This window comes from Lissotriton vulgaris, chromosome 5 (genome assembly GCF_964263255.1).
Source record: "Lissotriton vulgaris chromosome 5, aLisVul1.2, whole genome shotgun sequence".
NCBI classification, from domain to species: Eukaryota; Metazoa; Chordata; class Amphibia; order Caudata; family Salamandridae; genus Lissotriton; species Lissotriton vulgaris.
This window is the reverse complement of record NC_141693.1, coordinates 1,894,297,785-1,894,315,290: the sequence shown is the minus strand read 5'-3', so window position 1 is coordinate 1,894,315,290 and position 17,506 is coordinate 1,894,297,785.

Below are 17,506 nucleotides of genomic sequence, written 5' to 3'. Positions count from 1 at the left end.
TTAAAAATGCTGTCAAAACTCAAGAGGGGAAGCTCTGGAATTTTGGGAGAGTGGTAAGATGTCACTTCCCTGAAGAGGACAAAGACATTGAGGATAGAAGTGTAGTCAATCCCCAGATAAGGGGCGACCTGCCAATGAGGGGGTGTCCTGGGGAATCCTACCCTACCCGCAGAACTAGCCAAAGGGTGGTTAGTCAGCCGAAACACCTGGAGCAATATGTTTCCAAGTAGATGTTGTCACTTGTTCAAATTTTTCCCTTATGCACTGTTTTTCTTGTTTTGCGCAGGGAAGGGGGAAGTGTGGTATCTTCCTATGAAGGGGGGAATGCCAATTATGCCAGTGTTTCACCGCTCTTCCCGATCGCCGTGGAAGGCGCGGCTGTGACATCATTTAGAATGTCACGGCGGACACGGTTCCAAGGTGAGCGCCTGGGGGACTGAGACGGCTGGTGTAGCTTGAGCCAGTCAGCTGTGGCTGGGGTCTGTTATACTGCTATTCATCTTGGCTAATAAGCATCTTGTTTAACATCTTCCACCTGCGTCGACTTCTTAATTTGAGATGTCACACCAAGCTCCTGTTTTACAATATAATTACCACCCACAAGCTAGTTGCACACATTATGGTGATCTCTTCTGTGTGTGCAAAACAGTTGGCTGTCACACTGGCCAATTTTATGAATATTTGCGCCACTTACATAATTACATTTCTTTTCATTTCATACTGCATGCCATGTATTATTGTGATCTACGGCAAAATCGTTGTACTGGGGCAGCAGCCTTGATTTATTTGTTTAGGCTGCTACCTTTGCTGAAAGAAACATTAATGTGAAGTTTTTTCACTTTTAGACTGAACAATAGCTCCTTACCTTAGCTATATGTATGTTGTGTGTGTCTCTTATCCGTTCTTAAATGTCTGAAAGCCACTCCAGCTCCAGACGAATATTTTGGTCCACAACAAGGGACATCCTGGTCAGTAAGATGGTCCTATGCCAGGAACATGATCATTTTGTCACCTTATTCTTTTCTCTCCTAACAGGTTGGAAAGCCAACATCAGAAAAGTAGTTACCACTAATAGGGCGTCACTTTTTGACACATTTGTGGGGTAGAAAGATTCACTCACTATTCCTCTCCTGAAGAAGCTACACAGATCCTCCTGACTACTAGGGGCGCAAAACATGTTGACTGACTAGATTTGGACCCTAATGAGGGAACTCGCATCAGGCTACTCGGGCACTTTACGACCCCATCAGTAGCATTTTCCTGAAAATGTTTTAATCTGACAGGGGAGTACAGTTATTAGAAGTAGTTAGTGACTTCCTTGAGCAGTTTTAACCCCCATCTTTACACCTAGACTCTACCTTGCATTCATCATACGGCATACCAATAAAAAGATCTCCGCCAAAGTGACCCTTCGGTGGACCCATTGGGCTTTGCAGCGCTTGCCAAGCAGCCCTATGATGAAGCATGACATTCCTTTGGGATGTGTGAGGGCAACATGAAACAATCCTGCTGAATGCCACTCTGTACATGTCCCAACCCTGTTCAACCTGTCTATACCTCCTATCTTTAGGAACAGTGGATCTATGTTTTTGTTTTTGCAACAACCCAAGGAGCACAGGCTCTGAACCTCTCACCCAGCGTCGAGTCCCCCTCTTCCTTTCTCTAGGAACCTTTTGAAACCTATATAAAAGTATGGCCAGCCCAGAGGCAGTGGTAATGATATTGTTCTATCTCTAGATTTATGTGACAATCTGTCTGGAGGAGTTTGTGGATTAGGTTAATGATCATATTAATAAATAAATCAGACAGTAGCCGATACCCCTCAGTCAGTACACATGCCAATATGGCAGACCTGGTCGGCATTTTCCTTAATTTCTGAGGTACAAGCTGTGAGAAGGTGGCCTGATATGCAGTGCTCACTATTCTAGTGAACACTATGTATCAGTCCAGCAACCCTTATTGATGATTGGTTGTAAGTCAACCTTATAGACCAGCTATCCTAGTAGCGTGGATACGAGCAGTCTAAGGCTAAAGACTCGAGAGGGCGTGTTAAGCCAGCTGTTTACCACACATATACCCCTTGAACACCAAGTGAAAGGACACCACACAAGTGTTATGAAAATAAACAGTTATTTATTAAGAATCACAACAGCCCTGTACTCTTTATGAGGACAGGGTACTAAGCACAAACCAACACTCTTATAAAAATACTTAAGTTAGCACAGTATATACAAATGCCCGAGGGGCACGGAAAACCATATACTTGAAAAGTGGAATGCGAAATTACTAGCAGGTAAGTACAGTACTAATAGGCTTTGGAATCGCTAGGACTTGACTATAGAACCGTTAGATTACTTCTAGGAGACCCAGGGGACTCGGGTGCAGTGTGTGCACTCTCACGCGAGATGCGGGACAAAGTCTATGGTAGCTAGAAATTGCAAAGTTAGTGTTCTCGGGCGAACCCGACCTGGTAGGGAGAAAACGAAAGTAGATTCTGACCCTTGGATAGTGAGGCTATGCTGGGGCACCGAAATGCCGACGTTACCTAGCCCAGGGGCTGCAGCTGCATAGGACTCAAAAGACGTCGGGAATCCTCGTTGACGGACCAGGAGCCTGGAAGAAAGAAGTTGCTGGCAGGCGACCAGTGAAGAAAGTTCGGTGGATCCAAGCCTGGATGGATGGAAGATGACACCTGAAAGCAGAGGGGACCAAGTTCGAGACTACTAGCCAGTAGTCAGTGGGCACCAGGAGGGCACCGGATGGTAGCCACCTCGACAAGGTGAGTGGGTGACGCTGAGTTCGAAGATCTCACGGACCAGGAGGCGTTGTCGGCGACCAGGAAGGAGGATCGAGCTGTCCCACGAAGATAGAAGCTGTCGGCGTCGCTGGACCCAGGATTGGGCAACAAAGCCTTGGCAAATTCAAGCCCACGCGGTGGACCTAAAATGGCGTCTGGAGTGGACCAGGAGGGTCCGGGGTGCCTCTCTTCAAGAAGGAAGCAGGGGCCAGTCTGGAGCAACCAGACCAGCAGCAGTGATGTCGTCGGGCGTCGTTCAGAAGGCCACAAGCCAGCCGGCTAGTAGCCAAACAACGCGGTGCACAGCAAACAGCAGAGGGGCCCCACGCAGATCGTGGAGATGCAGGGAGGCTGACCTTGGGTGCTGGAGCTGCTCAGGGTCGGGGCTTCTCGGACCCCAAAGCACTCACCCGTGGAGGACACGGTGGGCTTGCAGTAAAGATGTCGTGCAGTCTTGGCGATCGACGGTCCCTCGAGGTCTCGTCGCACTCACGGTTCTCAGCTTTGCTGTAGAGGTGAGTAGAGGTCAGAGGTGCCAGGGAAGCCGGGTCTCGTCGAGCTGGGTCGTCGGATTCGTGATGAAGGACTTGCAGCAGACCGCAGTGTTCTTTAGGATGGTGCCCGCTTGATGCAGGGAGACTACTCCTTAGCCACAAGGGAGAATCTTGAAGAAGAAATCGTGAAGTCCTTTCGAAGAAAGTCGTGTCTTGATTCCAAAGATGATCTAATTTGAACAGGGGGTCCGCTCCCATCTTTATACTAAAAAAGGGGGCTGACCCGGTGACTAGGTCCTGCCTATGGGTGGGACTAGGAGGGGGGTGGTTACACCCCTCTGCCATGCCGGACTTTCCCCAGGCCAGGGGCTGGTGTGCCCCTGGAACTGGTTCTGACCGGCCTATGCGTAGTGAGCACCGGGGTGCCACTCAGCAGTCACCTTCCTGAAAAGCCCTGCCTACCCAGGATACACAAAACCATGTCTGGGACGGTGCTAGCACCGCCCCGGACAGGAAACCCTTTGTCCAGGCCTCCCTCGCTGGAAGGACTCCCAGCAGCAGGAGGTCAGACTCGTGTCTGTGGTGGCAGCATCCATTTTGTGGAGCTGAGGCTTCAGTTAACTTTAACCGGGGTTCACAGTTACATACATGTCGTGTCCCTCTAGAAGGGTGGAATGCTAACCCCGTCGCCAGAATTGGCGAGGGGTTAGTATTCCAATTCATATGACACCTTACTCGACATGTTTTGATAAAGCAATACCAAAGTTAGCATTTGACCGCGAGGATTATAATGCACTTAAGAGTATATGGTATGCGATATCATGGAACAGCTATTAGGACTTGGTTCCGCAAGCTGCAGACAGGCTCAGCTCATGCCAGAGCACCATCTCACACGATTCCAAGCACTCTGCCTTCAGGATTGTCAAGGCCTGCCATAGGAGTGACTGATAGGAATCTGTGTGTCCATTTTAGGGTTAGGTATAGGTATACTACACCTACAGCAAAGGGTGATTACACGACTTTGCCCCAGCTGTCATGCAGCCAGTTGTGTCAAATTTAGGAGGCCAACCAGGGGTGGCATAATACATGCTGCAGCCCCTGGCAGCCCTGGGTACACCTATGCCCTGAGTTACAGGGTCTGATAAGGTGGCCCAGTACCAATTGGAAATGTACCTAGGGTACATGGAATCCATTTTAAAGAGAGAGCAGTAGGCCTGGGGTCCTGATTGGCAGGGTCCCAGGTCGACTATGTCCAAAACCAGCTAAAACACAGGGCAAAAAGTTGGGGGCAACCATAGTCAGGAGGTACCTTCCTACACAAGCTTCAGAACTTCTTACCAATAGGACCGCCTCCTCTTCTTTAGACATGTGCTCTATGGAGGATTATTCCCCCTATCGTCCCTTACGTGACTGTAGTGTGCTACTGGCACACAACAAGTTTTTCCTGAAGTACCCACCTGACTAGTTGCAACTTGACCTGGACTGGGCCTTGCTGGGAGCCTCTGCTGGAGTGACTCCTGACCCTTACGGTCATATGACATTTGCTGTATCTAACTGGATTTCTCCTACAATCTCTGAAATGCTACAAGATGTAAAAAAAATTGTCACTTTCAGCTGCCGGAGGAGCAGGACAACCACCTGAGCCTATCCAGCCAAGGTCATTAGGCTGAAGAAACAGGTTTCTTCCGCTTAAAGCTTCTCCACAGCAGGAACTCCATTTCAACAGGCACTCAGTGAGGATTCTGAAGTCTGTAATGGCAACTAAGTGCTAATGTAAAATCTTCAATGGGGAACAAACTGCTTGGCGTATCCGACCCTCACTCCATCTCTGTCACCCTGAAATTATACTTAGGTCCCTGTCTCCCACAAACAGTGACTACACTTGGTGCTTTATATTTGTTTTGCCTCTTTTCTATTATATCTTTAAAAATTCCTATCTAAGGTTTTCCCAATTGGATTTTTGTCACTTGGTTTATTAGATGTTAACATATTTTTTATACATTGGAGAGGGAATTTTGTGTTGTATTTGTGACTTTGTAACTTTTTTTAACATGCATATGCTTTTCATATTTTCTGTAAGGTAAGTCGGTGTGCTCCATGCCATAGTTACCAGGGGTTGAGCTGTGTTTAAATTGCTGAAACATTTCCCTGAACCTAACAGCTTTGTGATTTCATTAGTTGTGGTGGACTACCATCCACACCAAGTAATAATTCACTTTCTTACAGAGTGTAAAGCTAGCAGGGATGCTGCCCTTGCTGTGCCTGTTGTGGTTGTGAGTGAAGCTTGCACTGCAGCTGCTGGTGCTCTTTCTATTCCCTACAGAAGAAACCTGATCCTGTGATGCCTTTGCAAGTATTGAAGTGATCTCTCTGGCTTCCCCCACAGCTTTGATCTCAGGAGTATTCCGGTAGAAGGCCTGACATAATATAGGGAAGAGACTGAACAAACAGAAAGTAAGTGGTTGTTACCAAGAACACCGTGTTTGCAGTGGTTGAGCCGACAGCAGCTTCACCATTAAAATGTAGTAGCTACTTAGCTGATTCCAATGTAAATGCCAGCAGGGGGGACGGCCAGTTACGGAATCAAAGGCAAGGCGATGTGACAACCCCCCTACCACGGTGGGTACCACCGCGTTCCTGGACAGAAATATTACTGAAAATGAACCAGCCCCACTGTGGACATTAGTAAGTTTTGAAGATCAGAAACTTCGGAGGCCTAGTGTATATATGTGGGAGCTGGTATGGGGAAAATGTCTGCCACAAAGCAGGCATTTTTAAATGAGGCCCTTGTTTCGAGGGGCAGCACACTTCTCTGCTTTCCCCATTAATGTGACCTTAATTGCTCAAACGGCTGCTGATTTAGGGGGTAAGACTTTAGGGGCCCCATCAGGATACCTTGTGGAGGAAGAGCCACAAGATTTTGTAATGCCACTGTTCTAGATGCCCACATAGGGAACGTGACTTCGATGTAAGCTCATTTTTAGTGCTTGGCTACGTTTACTGCTTACGCCTGTTTGTGGCAAGCAATATGTAGGAAGCCCCATTCATAGTTTTGAAACGGTAATTTCAAAACATACCTCCTAAACTTACAACATTTATAAAAGTCTGTAGATCTGCGACCACCCTACACTGTACGGAGATGCATAACGGAAGAGCCGTATGTTGGGGCTTTACAGAGTAGATCCCGTTGGACTCAGATGTGTCAGGAGTGTTTAATCCCAAGGGTGACCTGTCTGTTAGTTCATGAGGGGAGGGATGTGTGGCACCAGGCAGACTTCAGCCTCTTAAAGTCTGGTATTGTTCCTTATTAACAGTACGTATTTGGAGGAGAGTCCTATATAGTCCGATTCTCTGTGTGAACCTCAGCTGATTCAGGAACTTGTGCATCCTGCTCCTGTTTGTGTTTCCTTCTTACTCAGTCTCTGACCTGTGATTTTCTTTAAGAGAATGGGGAGGGGGCCTCCAGCACAGCATAGCGCTTTGTAAATGGGTACACTGAAGTTGTCTGTTTGTGCTGTAAATGCAGGCCATCTCTGAGTTTTGTCTGCACTAATAAATCATCAAACTGCTAGTTTAGTTAAAGGGTTTAATTATCCTTACTTGACAGTGGTACTACAAGCAGCAGCCTTTATTTTCCCAGCATTGTGAGACTTGCTTAGTCAGAGTTTAGGCAGATGATTAATATCCCTGTTAGAGAGATGTCAGAGTTTGTCTCATGGCTGTTTTCACTCACTATTAAGTAGAGCAGAGAGTTTATATGCATACTGAAAAGAAAGTCTAACAGCATATTGTATTGTAATGAACTGTATTATATATAGACAGCTCAGTGGGTTGCTTCTTTTGTCACAGAGAACCCTTTGATGTTTGTGGTTCAGCCGCACCTGAAGCTGAGGTTGGGGTGGAGGTTGCTGATTATTTAAAAAAAAATGCTTTAAAAGCACCTGCTACGGAGTTCGAATTTCTTATTGCTGAACTCAGTGTGATTTCTGAAATGTGTCTGTTTTCATGGACTTCATTGCATAATTTGGCCACAAGAAGTGTAGCTCTAACTGTCATGCATTTAGTTGTTAAATGTCTTTTGTAAATCCACCAAATCTATGAAAATGTCACACATAAGCAATCTGAAACATTAGCAGCTTTGCTCAAATAAATGTAATTTCTGACATTTATATGATTCCCTCGTCTTTTACTGCTTGATTTTGCTAGCGAGAAAGCGTCACTCATAGTCGTGGAAATGTCACTCTTAATTACACTGAAATTATGAAAATGTCACTTCTAGCAATCTGAAACCTTGGCAGCTATGCATTTGAGAGTCCCCCGGAGACTGCTTGTGTCTGCTGACGGGTTTGACTGCTGAGTCTGGGTTCTGTTGTTTAATGGTGTACCCACTGCCAGAGTGGCTGCTTGCTACTGTCCCCTCATACCAGACTGTGGCGTATCTGACAGTGGATGCCGGCTGTTTTCCAGTTCAGGGGCACATCCTTTTTACCTGTACCCCTTGTGGGTTGGTAAAACATATATGCAGATCCCCATAATGAGTTCATTCTTCCTCCTTCCACAGTGACCTTTTTAATTGCATTTTAACTTTAATAATAATCAGGGCCGTTTCTGCCATTAGGCAGAACTAGGCAGCCGCCTAGGGCGGCAAAATGGGGAGGGCGGCAAATTGGCAGCAGCACCGAGTGGACTGCACTGTGCAAGCGCACCTAAGAAATGTTTGGGAAGTGCAAATGCCATTTTCCCCCTAACACTGCAACATAAACAAATCAGTGCACTGGACGATTCTATGTTGAAGACCCTTAACATAAACTTCTTTTATTTGACTTTTCTCCTATAAACGTCCTGGAGAAAAAAGAACACTACATCTTTGATAAGGGAAAGAGTTGCGAGGTAACGAGCCCACCTTCCCAGTCCCCAGTAAATTTGGCTAGCCGGAGTTTAGAAGCGTTGTTAGTGTTTCTAATCTCTGTGAAAATACCAAAGGTTGCTATTTACGATGGGGTCATGAAAAAAACGGCGGTTACATTTTCAAGTAGTGCACGCCTTTGTTTACTTGTGTTAGTACAGATCATTTATTTATTATTCCTGCCTCTCTTTGTTGTCACAGTTTCATTATATTTAGCTTGCTGCATGGCAAGGGTTTGTGTGGATACCATTAGTGAATATCTTGTAATGTTGGCATGTACATGTTATATTGTCTTGGGGTAACTGAATTGATTTCATATTTCATTGATACAAATATACCAACAGTATCATAATAGGAATCTTGCAATATGGGTTTAAAAATATTATTGGCTGGTATGAGCTGCAGAATGCAGGCTTTTTGTCTGTTTTTTTTAGAAAAATTAAGTTTTCCTTACACGATGTTTTAGTCTTATAGAATTCACTAGGTAAACCATCTTGCCCTAAAGTTTTAGATAACTATCAGCCTGATTCATCATAGACCCGTTTTGCGAGTCTATAATAGCGATTCATAAGGAATCGCTATTACAGACTCGCAAAACGGGATTCATGTAGGAATCGCAAAATGAATTGCGGTTCCTACACAATCCTTATTTGCGATTAGCAAATTGCTAATCGCAAATAAGGAATAACTCCCCATTCATTCCTATGGGCCAAAAGGCCCATAGGAATGAATGGGGAGTATTCCTTATTTGCGATTAGCAATTAGCTAATCGCAAATAAGATAGCGATTTAAAGGGTGCCAGGGGTGTCCAAAGGACACCCTGCAGCACCCCTTAAATGCAAATTGAAACAGGTGTTGCGCACACACATGTCCAAAGGACATGTGTGTGTGCAACATGCAACTTAGAAAAATGCTTTTAAAAGCATTTTTCTAAGTTTTCGCTATTTACCACGAGGTTTGACCTCGCGGTAAATAGCGGGCCGAAATTGCGAATTCGCAATTTTTAAATGGATGATGAATTGCATTTAAGGAATCTCAAATAGAGATTCCTTAAATGTAATTCTTCGCAAAATAGCGAAATCGCTATTACCGATTTTTGCATTTGGGATGATGAATCCCAAATGCAAAAATAGCGCTCGCAAAGGGCCAGATTCTCAGAATCTGGCCCTTTGCGAGCCGATTTCGGCTTGATGAATCAGGCTGTATGTTAATATCACTTCAAAAACAGATTTTTCTGGGATGGATTAACCATTATGACACACTATTCGTGATGTATTTTCACTGATTTGGCTGGCTGCAAAATTATTTTAACCTAATTGCTGTTAAGGTGAAATGCTTCTCAATTTCAACTGCGTCTTCAACTATGTGACCCCTTATATTGTAATCGCTCTTGTTCTAAGTCCAATTTAATTTGTGTTCTGTCTGTTATTCCTATTTGACACATGTACATCAACTGTTAGCTCTACTCTCCCTCCAATTGTAAAGAGCTCTGATATCACTCGGGATCATGTTCGCACAATATCAAACTTTATAAATAAATAAATAAAAAATAAAGCTCAGTAGTTTTGGATTAATAGCAAATACCTGTCAACAAATCAGACACTGATACAGTAATCTAGGATCAGAGGTACTGTTCCATTCAGCAGAGTAGTGGGACTGTGGTCTTCTTAAATTAGTATGTGTGTACTTGTACATCAGGTATGACCAGGTGCAGGGCCGTTAAATAATGCATTTATTCTTCTAGCCTGGATGACGGGGGAAGAGAATGATGGTAGAAAAAAGGAGGGGGCGGCATTTTTCAATTCCCGCCTAGGGTGGCAAAACACCTAGAAACGGTTTCTTTAGCACTGCTGCACTTTTTTAAGGAGACACACAGTGGTATATATTGTCTCCTGGTACGCAGACGCTCGCAGCGGGTGCGAAGACCGTCTGCGCCTTTGTTATGTTATCGTTTTTGTAAAGTGCATGGCTGCCCCAGCGCTAAATCTCAGACAGATGGAGCAGGGAAGAATGGCGAGAAGGGAAGCAGATTACTTGGGAACAGATACATTTTTTATAGCCTTCCGGAATGACACATGGTTCTGTTCCTGAAAAATATTTTTTACTTTCCTTTCTCTTATTATAGTTGGTGACAATAATTGTGAAATAAAAGGCTGTAAAATGTCAGGTTTGTTTTCCAACACAATATTTAAACAGCTTGTAAATGAATAGTACAATTATTTCAAAATCTATCTAGAATTTTGAAATAACTTTTTTTTGTAATTCAGAAGTGTGATGCCAACAAAGATTTACATAGGAGCAAAACAAAACAAATCACAACACATTACTTGGTGATGCGCAGACGACATATTTTCAGAAACTACATCCAGTTTCAGTTTATTTATGTCTTTATTTCGATCAACAAAAAATCATAAAAGACAACGTGCATCAATAAAACCTATTGCCTAGCACCCTACCACAATGACCACTGTAACCAATAAACAGTTAAACCGTTAAAATGACCTAATGAATAAAATAGATCAGAGATACATACAGTGTGATATTACCTCAGATTGTCTGTAAAACGGATCATACTTCATAAAAATAGGTAAAATCACAGAAATTTTACAACCGGCATAAAAAACAATAAAGGAATTTAGGCATGATACATGTGAATTACTGTCGACTATGGCAAATTGGTAGAAGTAGCTGCTACAGGAGGGGCCATAGCCTATATATTAAGTATTAGGTTGTCTTAGCAAGCCCTCAACTTTTTCGCTCGAATGACCCACAACCAACTCCGAAATGTAGCCACTGCTATGACAATAGGGTAATCAGTGTTGGTTTTCAAAATCCTAAGAGCCTCCATAGCTACTCTGATGCCCATGTTCTTACAAATAGGTTTCAGCCATTTGCTCCTAGGTGACCTATAGGCAATATAGAAAATGTGAGCTAGTGACTCATTTCGGCTGGACAAGAAGGACATTTGTCATCTGTAGTGGGGTACCAGCTTTTGGTACACACTTTGGTAGGAAGAGAACCCAACTTTTTGTCAGTAGGTCTTGTAATAATGTCCCATTATGATTCTAGTTTTTGCTCGTGTTTGTGATCGATAAAAACACGTGTCAAGGAGCTGTAATGGTGTTGTGTAAAGTGGTGCAATCTAACCATACTCCAATAAGGAGCTTTCAAATCATTTTTAGCGGGCAAAGCGGCAACTTCTGGACCCTCCCACATTTTGCTCATCCCCATACTAATCAGAGTGTGCTTTAGATTCCTTATCCAGGGTATTTTAGTTGTGGAACCCAACGCCCTGACTTCGGAAATAGCTTGGGCATACGGGGAGCGCTCCCGAGTGGTCCAAAGACTTCTCCAGAAAGCTACCGGTCTAAACCGTGCCTGGTCCATGATTTTGTTACATCCCAAAACCAGATATAAAGGCCACAGTGGAGTAGACTGAGGAAGGCCAGTCTAAGCTCTTGAAAATTTGTTTTGGGCAGCCGCCAAGGAGGATAAGTCGTTAAAACCCCATAGTTCCCCCCCATACAACACTGCTGAACCTACTTTAGGGTTATCTATTTTAAGTGCGGGGGCTGTGGGCTTAGTCTTGGAAAACCTATGCTCTTTTAACAATGCTCCTGCAAGTTGGGAATGTTTGAGTGTCAGCAGGTCAATCTGGGATTTCCAACTCCGTTTCTTTCCCAGAGTTAACCCCAAATAAGTGAAGGTGTCAGTATGTTCCAAGGGGACATTGTTCATATGTACCCTCCCCCTCACGGCCTTTGACCTGTGGAACACCATGAAATTCGTTTTGTCCAAGTTTTCCTCAAGCTCAAACTCACGGCATAAAACCAAGAAACGCTCCAGGGCAACCTGCAGGCCTTTTTGGGTCCTGGAGAGCAACAGGGTATCCTCCGCAAACATGAGCAGTGGTATTTTCATTCCTGCCAGCATAGGAGCTTCAGTAGGCTGGGATGTAAAATAGTCGACCACCCTGTTAATAAAAAGTGAGAACAAGGTTGGGGCCAGTACACAGCCTTGACGGACACCCTTAGTTACCTCCAAGCTTTTGGTGACATTCCCCTGCTTCCCCCATCGGACCTGCGCATAATTTGATTCATGCAGTTTGACCAGGATACTGAGTAATTCATTGGGCATACCCAGAGCCTGAAGGGCACTCCACAGTTGTGTGCGTGGGACTAGATCAAACGCGGCCTTAAGGTCTACAAAGGCCACGTAGATCGTACCACCTCCTATGACGACTACCTTCCAATACACAAGAACAAACCCGAACACCTGGTCAATGGTGCTTATGTGGGGACGCAACCCTGCCTGTAATGGGGTCAGAATATCCTTCTTGTCTATCCAAGCCTGTATTCTTACTAAGGCAAGCCTTGCACAATTTTTTGGAGTCGATTAGGCTTATTGGCCTGTAGTTGCCTGGTAGTGAACGATCCCCCTTCTTGTGTACTGGTAGAATTTCAGCACTGGACCACGTTTCGGGAGTAGGTGCGCCACTAGCTACTGCATTTGCAAGGTATTTTATGTAGGGGACCCAGTGCTATTGGTCCGAAACAAACAGGTCAGCCGGGATACAGTCTGGCCCTGGTGCCCGGCCCCGTGGGATTGATTTTAGCACATTTTCCACCTCGAGGCGAGTAAAAGACGCACTTATATTGGGTACGGGTTGGTAGCTGGGAGAGACATTACAACTAGTGGCTGAAAACTGAGCTTCGAAGTGAGACACCACACCTCAGGGGCGACATAATTTGTGGGTACTTGGGAAGTCGCTCCGCTGCCCCATTTAACAAGATTTAACAAGATGCCAAAAGTAGGTCATATTATTCTCGTTGCTTTCTACAAGCAAATCATGCCATCGAGACTCATCCCAGTCCTTCTTCGCCTGCTGCTGGGATGCTTTATACCTACGTCTGGCTTTTCTTATGTCCCCCGTTACCTGTGATCTAATGGCCTTAGCCAATAACTTGTATGCCTCCCTACAGGTGTTGTTATACCGGGCAGCTGACTTGGTGGATAGGGCCCTTGTTTTTTTATTGGGTTTGATAAAAAACTTTTTACGCTTCCCAAACAGCTCATTATGAACCTCCGGGATAATACGGCTAACCTAATCCTGGGAGTCGCAATAATTTAAAATGGAGAGTGAGTTAGCAGACTGGCCAGCTATGCTAATTTTTTGTGGAGATTTGAATTTACATCTTGCAGGTGGGTTCGACATATCTACTGACAGTATATACCCAGGTCTAAAAAAAAAAAAACATATAATGCTGTTAAAGGGCTGATAACAGAATATGGCTTAAAAGACGTTGGATTTACAAAAAACCCTTTTTCACCTGGATCGACTTTCTTTTCTAATCCCCATCAGAAATTTGTACGTATAGATTATTTCTTTCTGAATAGTGGTTTAATAAACAATACATCCTTTAAAATATTTCCCCGAATAATTTCTGATCATAACCCAATACTAATAGAAGTTCCGACAATCACTGGTGCGTCATCAACCCTCAGATCCTGGTAATTTGATCGGAAACTACTTGCAGATCCATCATATTTAGAAATAATGAGTGGGTGGATCAAATACTTTTTTCGTTTTAATAGAGGTAGTACCTCTACTCAGATAGTTTGGGATGCTTTTAAAGCATGGGTCCGGGGGGAAACACTTTCTTACTCAATCAAAAAACAAAAAATTATTGAGGAAAAAATAGAACAGAACTTTAATCTAGTACGAGAATTGGAGGAGAAACACGCTAAAGCTATCTCTAAACATCAAGATACTGAACAAATTAAAACTACACTAGACATACATAAGGCTAAGGTCTATGAAATATTTTCAGCTAAATTGGCGGAACAACTAGCTACGTTTCGTTCTCAGATCTATGAAATGGGTGAAAATTCTGGAAAAATACTTGCAAAAAGAACTAGAGAGAAAGAAACTTTAAACTTTATTAGCGCAATTCAAGATGAAGCAGGTCAGGCCCATGATGATCCGGATCAAATTCTTGAGGTATTTAGACAATTCTATTCCCAACTATATAAAAGTGATAATATGGTATACTCTCATGATACACTGCTAAATTTTAAAGGAGAAAATCTCACAAAATTAAATGAGTTACAATCAAATTCTCTCGGAAAAGACATTACATGGGATGAAATCGAATCGGCGGTACTTTCTTTGGCTATGGGAAAAGCTATGGGTCCTGATGGTATCCCTCTCGAATTCTTTAGGATATTCAGAAACGTAATAAAAGAAGACCTTGTATTGACATTTCAGGAAGCTCAGAGAGGATCTCCACCGGCTTCGTGGAGTCAATCCACATTGATGGCTTTCCTCAAAAAAGATAAGCCTCCCTTAAATCCAGCGTCCTTTAGATCGATCTCTTTAATAAATGCCGATAGCAAGATCTTCTCCAAAATTTTAGCCACCCGTATGTCAACAGTAATAAATTTATCGTCTCACGATGGCAACACGGGTTTATCCCAAATAGAGACACTGCGGATCATGTCCGAAGAATAATTGCTCTGATGGACTGGGCTCAAACTACTAATACACCCATTGGAATCACCCTGCTGGATGCCGAGAAGGCATTCGACAGGGTGGCCTGGCCTTACTTATGGGATATACTGGCTTTGAAAGGCTTTGGCCCAAAAATGATTAAGGCTTTGAAAGCCCTATACTTATCACCATCATCATACATTAAAATCGGATCTTGTAGGTCTAGTCCATTCTCTATTTTCCGTGGTACCCGTCAGGGGTGCCCATCATCTCCCCTGCTATTTTCTATTTACGTCGATATATATCTTAACAAACTTAATCAAGAGGAAGACATAAAACCTGTGGAGGTGGCAGGGACTTCATATAGGGCTTTAGCATATGCTGATGATGTGGTAGTGATTACCACCTATATCTTAAAGACAATTCTAAAAATTGATGAGATAGCGAAAGAGTTCGGTGCTTTTTCAGGCTATAAATTAAACTCTTCAAAAACTCAAGTCTTATTTGTAGGTCAAAATCCACCGACACACCTTAACATAGTATCCACCGCAACATATTTAGGAATAAAAATCACAACTCCAATTTCTGATATACCCAAGCTTAATTTTACCCCCATTATTAAAAAGGCAAATACTACTCTAGAACGGATAAATCATCTACACCTGTCATTACATGGCAGAAATAATGTATTAAAAATGTTAATAGTTCCTCGATTTTTATACCTTTTTCGAACTATACCTCTTGAGTTTCCTATAGAATTTTTTAAACAGCTCGAGAGAATGGCGGGAAGATTCCTATGGGGCTACAAACGCCACCGTAGAGCCTTTAAAAAGCTGACTTTTCCTAAGAACAGAGGAGGTTGGAGCACACCACATTTCTTATTTTATTATTTAGCATCAATATTGCACTTTATCAAACCACTAATTATTGGCATAAAAGCACCAATTTATGAAGCATACTTCCCCTCCATTTATGAATTTTCTTTAGGGTCAGAAGCTCGTGGCTGCTTTTTAAAAAATATCGAACCTAGTTACTTCAAGAAAGTTAAATTCAAGACTGTAATTGCAGCATATCGGGCATGGAAGATTATTAAGCGACATTTAGGGATCCCGAAAATTCTTAGCTATACCCCCCTGGCATCTAAACACCTTTTGTCTGAAATATTTAGAGATCAAACCATGGTAAAATGGAGTAAACAAGGAATTAACTCTATTAATGATTTATGGTATAATGATGAATTCATCTCTTTTTCGAATCTTCAAGCTAAGTTTAATATTTTGTCTTCAGATTATTATAAATACTTTCAATTACACAGCTATTTCAATACCTTATCTTCAGAGCAACGGTCAGGGCTTTAGAAAGTACCTTTGATTGAAGCTTTATATATTAAAAGGAAGATAGGGTTTCTGTATAATTTATTGATTTCATCATACCCAGATGATCTATCTGTAGCTCAGGATCGTTGGGCAGAAAAATTGGGAGTGACAAATGTATTGATAGAAGACTCTATTAATCTGGCTAATTCTATTCTACTCACGGGTAGATCCCGTACTCAACATTATATGGTTCTTTATGACTTATATCATACCCCTGAGAAAATCTCTAAGTGGGGAGCATCAACAGGTACTGCATGCAAGAGATGTACATTAGAAGCTGCGGATGCAACCCACATGTTCTTTTCATGCCCGATGCTCACATCAGTATCCCACATGTTCTTTTCCTGCTCAATGCTCACATCAGTATTAAATCAGATACAGATTTTTTTATCTTTAATTTTCAAATGTAATATTATTCTCACAGCTGATATTTTTTATGCTAGGCACTTCTATTAACATTCCTGAAGATCAAAAAAAACTATTATTTATATGTATGTCAGTTTACCGTGCCTGTATTACTCAGGAATGGATTAGCCCAGATCCGCTACAATTTCATATTTGGAGTACAATCTAGAACATGCAATATATGCTATGAAAGGTCGTGCTAAAAAATTAATGGGGGGGAAAATCTGGGACCGATTTATCAATGGATACAGAAAGAATTGTGAAATTAACCTTTTATTTTTATATTTTCTGGTCTTTTTTGTTTATTGTACTTACTAAACAGGCTCTTTATTCTGTTTCTTTTAAGATATGAGTATATGTCGAACTGTAACCTACTTTGTTTTTTTGTGCCTTAACTTCTATTTTCTGTTGGCTATGTTTCGATATCTTTCTTTTCAATGTGAATTATGTATCTGATTTTGCTTGCAATAAAATTTTGAAAATTAAAAAAAAAAAAGATGGAGAGTGAGCGACCAACCAAGAATTTCATCTCAGCAACATTCCCCATTGTTGTCCACCATCCCAGCCCATCTGATTTGACTCATATCCTTGGAGAGTACGGCCACCACTAGCCTCTCCTCAGCAACCCTAGAATCACTACTCGATGGGCCAGGAACCTTCAGAGTTAAGATTTGCGGATTGTGGTCACTTTTGTTCCGCTCCTGTATCTCCATGTCTAGCATAAGGGATCACATTTCAACATTAAGAAGTATATAGTCAGGGGCATGGCTAGTGCGAAGAGCATGGCCGCTGCCTAGAGAAGTTCCGAGCTTCTAAAAAGGGCCCAGTCTATCCGATCATTTATCCGACTCCCAATTTGCCCAGAAACGTAAGGAACTGCAGCGGAGGGTGACCGGCATCCATTGTGAGCATTGCCTGGAGGAGGCGGGACCCCCTGCAGCTACAACAGTGAAGGACATCTGAAGGCCTGCTGCAGCTCGGAAGCCGGGACCTCCAGTTGCGGAGGTACCCGGGATTGGAATCCTTAGGACCGGATCG